Genomic DNA, 8,594 nt, shown 5'->3' on the forward strand with positions numbered 1-8,594 from the left:
TTGGCCATATCTCCTTATATATGCGTCCTAGAGCGAAAAGAAGGTTAATTCGTGGCCACCCCCAAAAAATCAAAATTTTGATGAAAATCCTCGAAAAATCAAATTTTTTATATGAAAAACTTAAATTGGCCATATCTCCTTAAATACGCGTCCTATAGCGAAAAGAAGGTTAATTCGTGACCACCCCCCAAAAATCAATATTTTGATGAAAATCCTCAAAAAAATCAAATTTTTCATATGAAAAACTTAAATTGGCCATATCTCCTTAAATATGCGTCCTAGAGCGAAAAGAAGGTTAATTCGTGACCACCCCCCAAAAATCAAAATTTTGATGAAAATCCTCAAAAAATCAAATTTTTCATATGAAAAACTTAAATTGGCCATATCTCCTTAAATATGCGTCCTAGAGCGAAAAGAAGGTTAATTCGTGACCACCCCCCAAAAATCAAAATTTTGATGAAAATCCTCGAAAAATTAAATTTTTCATATGAAAAACTTAAATTGGCCAATCTCCTTAAATATGCGTCCTAGAGCGAAAAGAAGGCTAATTCGTGACCACCCCCTAAAATTCAAAATTTTGATGAAAATCCTCGAAAAATCAAAATTTTCATATGAAAAACTTAAATTGGCCATATCTCCTTAAATATGCGTCCTAGAGCGAAAAGAAGGTTAATTCGTGACCACCCCCCAAAATTCAAAATTTTGATGAAAATCCTCGAAAAATCAAATTTTTCATATGAAAAACTTAAATTGGCCATATCTCCTTAAATGTGCGTCCTAGAGCGAAAAGAAGATTAATTCGTGACCGCCCCCCAAAAATCAAAATTTTTATGAAAATTCTCAAAAAATCAAATTTTTTTTTATGAAAAACTTGAATTGGCCACATCTCCTTAAATATGCGTCCTAGAGCGAAAAGAAGGTTAATTCGTGACCACCCCCCACAAATCAAAATTTTGATGAAAATCCTCGAGAAATCAAATTTTTCGTAGAAAAACCTAAATTGGCCATATCTCCTTAAATATGCGTCCTAGAGCGAAAAGGACTTTAATTCGTGACCACCCCCAAAAAATCAAAATTTTTATGAAAATTCTCAAAAAATCAAATTTTTTTTATGAAAAACTTAAATTGGCCATATCTCCTAGAGCGAAAAGAAGGTTAATTCGTGACTACCCCCCAAAAATCAAAATTTTGATGAAAATCCTCGAAAAATTAAATTTTTCATATGAAAAACTTAAAGTGGCCATATCTCCTTAAATATGCGTCCTAGAGCGAAAAGAAGGTTAATTCGTGACCACCCCCCAAAAATAAAAATTTTAATGAAAATCCTGAAAAAATCAAATTTTTCATATGAAAAATTTAAATTGGCCATATCTCCTTAAATATGCGTCCTAGAGCGAAAAGAAGGTTAATTCGTGACCACCCCCAAAACATCAAAATTTTTATGAAAATCCTCAAAAAATCAAATTTTTCATATGAAAAACTTAAATTGGCCATATCTCCTTAAATATGCGTCCTAGAGCGAAAAGAAGTTTAATTCGTTACCACCCCCCAAAAATCAAAATTTTGATGAAAATCCTCGAAAAATTAAATTTTTTATATGAAAAACTTAAATTGGCCATATCTCCTTAAATATGCGTCCTAGAGCGAAAAGAAGGTTAATTCGTGACCACCCCCCAAAAATCAAAATTTTGATGAAAATCCTCAAAAAATCAAATTTTTCATATGAAAAACTTAAATTGGCCATATCTCCTTAAATATGCGTCCTAGAGCGAAAAGAAGGTTAATTCGTGACCACCCCCCAAAAATCAAAATTTTAATGAAAATCCTCAAAAAATCAAATTTTTCATATGAAAAACTTAAATTGGCCATATCTCCTTAAATATGCGTCCTAGAGCGAAAAGAAGGTTAATTCGTGACCACCCCCCAAAAATCAAAATTTTGATGAAAATCCTCGAAAAATTAAATTTTTCATATGAAAAACTTAAATTGGCCAATCTCCCTTAATATGCGTCCTAGAGCGAAAAGAAGGTTAATTCGTGACCACCCCCCAAAATTCAAAAATTTGATGAAAATCCTCGAAAAATCAAATTGTTCATATGAAAAACTTAAATTGGCCATATCTCCTTAAATATGCGTCCTAGAGCGAAAAGGACTTTAATTCGTGACCACCCCCAAAAAATCAAAATTTTGATGAAAATCCTCGAAAAATCAAATTTTTTATATGAAAAACTTAAATTGGCCATATCTCCTTAAATATGCGTCCTAGAGCGAAAAGAAGGTTAATTCGTGACCACCCCCCAAAAATCAAAATTTTGATGAAAATCCTCAAAAAATCAAATTTTTTATATGAAAAACTTAAATTGGCCATATCTCCTTAAATATGCGTCCTAGAGCGAAAAGGACTTTAATTCGTGACCACCCCCAAAAAATCAAAATTTTTATGAAAATTCTCAAAAAATCAAATTTTTTTTATGAAAAACTTAAATTGGCCACATCTCCTTAAATATGCGTCCTAGAGCGAAACGAAGGTTAATTCGAGACCACCCCCCACAAATCAAAATTTTGATGAAAATCCTCGAGAAATCAAATTTTTCGTAGAAAAACTTAAATTGGCCATATCTCCTTAAATATGCGTCCTAGAGCGAAAAGGACTTTAATTCGTGACCACCCCCAAAACATCAAAATTTTGATGAAAATCCTCGAGAAATCATATTTTTTATATGGAAAACTTAAATTGGCCATATCTCCTTAAATATGCGTCCTAGAGTGAAAAGAAGGTTAATTCGTGACCACCCCCCAAAATTCAAAATTTTGATGAAAATCCTCGAAAAATCAAATTGTTCATATGAAAAACTTAAATTGGCCATATCTCCTTAAATATGCGTCCTAGAGCGAAAAGGACTTTAATTCGTGACCACCCCCAAAAAATCAAAATTTTTATGAAAATTCTCAAAAAATCAAATTTTGCATATGAAAAACTTAAATTGGCCATATCTCCTTAAATATGCGTCCTAGAGCGAAAAGAAGGTTAATTCGCGACCACCCCCCAAAAATCAAAATTTTGATGAAAATCCTCGAAAAATTAAATTTTTCATATGAAAAACTTAAATTGGCCATATCTCCTTAAATATGCGTCCTAGAGCGAAAAGAAGGTTAATTCGTGACCACCCCCCAAAATTCAAAATTTTGATGAAAATCGTCGAAAAATCAAATTTTTCATATGAAAAACTTAAATTGGCCATATCTCCTTAAATATGCGTCCTAGAGCGAAAAGAAGGTTAATTCGTGACCACCCCCCAAAATTCAAAATTTTGATGAAAATCGTCGAAAAATCAAATTTTTCATATGAAAAACTTAAATTGGCCATATCTCCTTAAATATGCGTCCTAGAGCGAAAAAAAAGGTTAATTCGTGACCACCCCCCAAAATTCAAAATTTTGATGAAAATCCTCGAGAAATCAAATTTTTCATAGAAAAACCTAAATTGGCCATATCTCCTTAAATATGCGTCCTAGAGCGAAAATGACTTTAATTCGTGACCACCCCCCAAAAATCAAAATTTTAACGAAAATCCTCAAAAAATCAAATTTTTCATATGAAAAACTTAAATTGGCCATATCTCCTTAAATATGCGTCCTAGAGCGAAAAGAAGGTTAATTCGTGACCACCCCCCAAAATTCAAAATTTTGATGAAAATCGTCGAAAAATCAAATTTTTCATATGAAAAACTTAAATTGGCCATATCTCCTTAAATATGCGTCCTAGAGCGAAAAGAAGGTTAATTCGTGACCACCCCCCAAAAATCAAAATTTTGATGAAAATCCTCGAGAAATCAAATTTTTCGTATGAAAAACTTAAATTGGCCATATCTCCTTAAATATGCGTCCTAAGTTAGGTTAGGTTAGGTTAAAGTGGCAGCCCGATTAAGATTCAGGCTCACTTAGACTATTCAGTCCATTGTGATACCACATTAACTAAAAGTACCTATTACAGATAGGCACTTCTAGTTTTAACCGTTGAACCTTCTCGATTATTTTCTTCTGTTGAACCAACCAGTTTGTTCCAAAAACATTAGCAGACTGCTTAAGTTAACGTTTTCCAGGTCCGCCAGTAATCTGAAGCTATATGCCCCTAAAATTTGCTTACGCCTTACACAAAATGCAGGACACTCACACAAGAGGTGTTTTATTGATTCCTTTTCCTCCGAATCATGACAGCTCATACAATAGTCATTATACTTCGCACCAATAGTTTTTGCAAAATCGCCTATCAGGCAGCGACCCGTTATAGCAGATATCAGGAGTGATATCTGGCGTCTCGAGAACACTAGCATATCTAGTGTGCGGTTTAAGTTTAAATGGGGCCATATTTGCTTGGTGTCGTTACAACCCTTACAATTCTCCCATCGAACATTTGCCATCATGACAGCCTTCTCACGCAGTAAGAGCTTGCAGGTAGCCAGAGGCACACCAACAGATTATAGTTCCCCTGGAATATGTAAGGTAGTTCCTAGCCTTGCTAGGTCATCTGCTTCGCAGTTCCCGGTATGTTCCTGTGGCCAGGCACCCATATTAGGTGAATATTGTGCTGCTCAGCCATCTCATTGAGAGATTTGCGGCAGTCGATGGCCGTTTTCGAGTTGAGGAACACAGAGTCCAAGGATTTTATTGCAGGTTGACTGTCTGAGTATATATTAATGCCAATATTGCTTGGAGCATTACTTCTCAGCCAATTCACCACTTCTCTTATTGCTAATATTTCAGCCTGAAAAACACTACAGTGATCAGGTAATCTTTTCGCTATTCGAAGTTCCAGATCTTTAGAATATACTCCGAAACCCACTTGGCCATCCAATTTGGAGCCATCAGTGTAGAAATCTATATATCTTTTATTCCCCGGAGTCCGTGTACACCACGCCTCACTGTTGGGAATTAGAGTCTCAAACTTTTTGTCGAAAAGTGGACTCGCCAAAGTGTAATCCACTACGTTAGGCACATCTGGCATTATGTTGAGGACCGAACTGTGACCGTAACTTTTTTCCGACCACAGCGATAGCTCGCGAGTTACGTTGGCCCCTTAACACACGCCAACTCAAACCTGCTGACGGAGCAGGTTCCCATCGATACTCAGTTACGTTGGCCCCTTAACACACGCCAACTCAAACCTGCTGACGGAGCAGGTTCCCATCGATACTCATAGGCAATTCGACACCCAGCAACAAACCAGACAGGTTCACACGGTCAAAACCACACGTGTGCACCCGTAAGCAATTCTATCGCACTCATTATTAAATTACAATTGTAAAACTTAAGTATAAGCATAATAACTCAAAAATTGTAACTTCAGTTGGAAAACAGATTGCAAATAAACAAGTCATATATGGACATTAGTCCATAAAAATAATATTTTTTTATTTATAAAATCGGTCGGCTCGTAACTCGCGCAACCGCATAGCCGTTGTTGCAGCTGACTGTTTGGCCAAAATGTCTAAAGGCAATAGATGCAGTATGACATTAAGGGAGTTTGTTCCTGTCTTGCTGAATGCACCTGAGATACACAAGCACGCCATACGCTGAACTTTGTCTAAACTTGTCGGCTGGTGAAGTGCCGGCCACCAGACTACAACACCATATAGCATTATAGGTCTAACCACTGCCGTGTATAGCCAATGTACAATTTTTGGTTTTAGTCCCCACTTTTTCCCTATTGCCTTTTTGCACGAGTATAATGCTACCGTTGCTTTCCTCGCCCTTTCTTCAATATTAAGCTTAAAGTTCAGCTTCCTGTCCAAAATAACGCCAAGGTATTTTGCACACTCCCTAAAGGGAATTTCAATACCCCCTAAGGTAATGGGCCTAACCGTGGGAGTTTTGCGATCTTTGCAGTACATGACTAGTTCTGTCTTTGCAGGATTTACCCCAAGACCATTATCTTTCGCCCATTTCTCAGTCATCCGGAGGGCTCTCTGTATAATATCTCCAACTGTTGATGGGAATTTTCCCCTGACTGCTAGCGCCACATCATCTGCGTATGCCACCACTTGTATCCTTTCTTTTTCTAGGGAAACCAGAAGGTCGTTTATAGCAACATTCCAAAGAAGAGGTGATAGAACTCCTCCTTGAGGAGTGCCTCTGTTCACATACCTTTGTATGTTTGCTTGTCCTAGTGTGGCTGAAATGCGTCTCTTCCTTAGAAGTTCGTCTAACAGCCTGGATCAACATTCAGAGTTGTCAGTCCATTTAATATCGAGCTCGGATGGACGTTATTGAACGCCCCTTCGATGTCTAGAAATGCCACGATTGTGTATTCTTTGACAGATAGTGAGTTTTCAATAAAGCTAACTAGTTCATGTAATGCGGTCTCAGTAGACCTGCCTTTCGAGTATGCATGTTGTCGTTTCGAGAGCAAACTTGAATCGACGCTAGTTCTAAGATAAATATCTATCATCCTCTCCAGAGTCTTAAGTAGGAATGATGATAAGCTGATTGGTCGGAAATCCTTCGCATTCGAGTGAGAGGCTTTTCCCGCTTTAGGTATGAAAACGACTTTTGATTCTCTCCACTTTCGTGGAATATATGCTAAGTTGATACATCCTATATATATCGCCGACAACCACGGGATAATTCTGTCAGCCACCGCTTTTAACTCCGCCGGAGTAACTCCATCAGGTCCGGGGGATTTGAATGATCCAAAGCTATTTAACGCCCATTTTATTCTAGATTCTGATACAATTTCCTCGATAGGAAACGACCGCTGAGCCACTGTGGCACCGCCAGTACATGGTTCAACCGTCTGATTTCCGGGAAAATGTGTGTCCAATAGTACCTCCAGCGTCTCCTCACTGGACGTTGTCCAATTGCCCTCCGATGTTTTAATGAAACCTGGAGCGGAGCTCGTGGATGCTAGCACCTTCCGTAGTCTGGAAGCCTCGGACGTATTCTCAATGCTGCTACAGTAATCATTCCAAGAGTTATGCTGAGCCTTCCTCAGTTCTCGCTTGTATCCTCTCAGATTCTTCTTGTAAGCGTCCCAATCCACAGGAGCTCTGGTGGACTTTGCTTTGTTAAAGAGCTTTCTGCACGATTTCCTCATATTACCTAACTCCGTAGACCACCATGGTGGTCGATTTTTCCCCCTTGGCTTCCCTTTAGGGCATGCAGCTTTCAGTGAAATGTTGAAGGCCTTAGTAATCCTCTCCACTGCGTGTTCGATAACTTGCACAGTGCTCATATTTGTCTCTGGTATTTCCGGTATCATCATATTGAACGATTCCCTATACCTATTCCAGTCAGCCTTCCTAACATTTGGCGGAAATATGGTCTTGGTGGTATGAACATCAAATTTGAAACTGATGTAGCGATGATCTGAGAAGCTGTGTTCACTTAAAACATGCCACTCAGATATCATTTCATTCAGTTCTTGCGAGGCCAAGGTGATGTCCAAAACCTCTTGCCTGTTTTTAGTGACAAAGGTTGGGGCATCTCCCTTATTGCAAACTACCAGATTAGTACGCAAAATAAACTCTATAAGCGACTCTCCCCTTGCATTAGTATCACTACTTCCCCATATTCTATGATGCGCATTCGCATCGCATCCCATAATGAGTTTCGTCTTTGTTTTCAGTGACTCCTCAACTAAGGTCTTAACGGCACATGGAGGCATCTCCCTGTCATGTCCCATATAGACCGAAGATACCCAATATTTGCATTTGGCTATTTCTAAATTGGCAACGACAGTGTCTGCATTGCACATTGAAGGAAGCAGAAACAAGTTAAGCTCGTTTTTAGCAATTATACAGGCTCGAATTACATCATTACCAGTATACTGCAATAGTTTGTACCCCGGAGTACTTAATTCACATATTTTGTTTCTATAAACATATGGTTCTTGAATATGAACTATGTCTATGTCCCCTTTCATCAGGAGAACTTTTAAGGCAGCACATGCAGCCTTACAATGATGAAGATTTATCTGGAGGATCCGTAGGACCATCGAGATTTTCAACAACCGTCACATCAGCCGCTTCAATCGAGTCATCAAGAATGTCCTCTTCAGAGATATCGGTGACTCTCGCAATAACCATAGGTTCAACTTTGGTGAGTTCTGAGGCAGTAGAAGCCTCCTCACGCATACGGTATCTATCCATGCCTTGAACTTTGGTATCTCCCTCGACTTCCCAAGAGGATCCGCTTACTTCTGATTCAGACAGAGGCTTGTCCATTTCTGAATCCTTTAGCTGATCGTTTTTATACACCTTCATTTGGATATAATGAAAGCCATAACATACACGGCCCTGAGACTTTAATAGATGTGGCAAAGACTGAGTGTTCAATATAAACACTGCATGCCGTCTTGGCCCATCCACTTCATCCAAACGGCCAACCTTCCAATCAGCTGTTGGAAGATCTGGATTGCATTGTTTCAGTCTATTTAAAATAGATTCAGGGTCAGGAGGGTTTGCAGGTATCCACGCATGTGCTCTTGGTCTAGCCGGTATGTCTTTCTTCTCGACTAACTCTAGAGCAGCTCCTTCCCAAACTTCACCAATTAGTATCAGAGCAGCTTTAAAACATTCTATAGACCTCTGGTCCTCA

Source organism: Haematobia irritans, chromosome 2, assembly GCF_050003625.1.
Source record: "Haematobia irritans isolate KBUSLIRL chromosome 2, ASM5000362v1, whole genome shotgun sequence".
NCBI lineage: Eukaryota > Metazoa > Arthropoda > Insecta > Diptera > Muscidae > Haematobia > Haematobia irritans.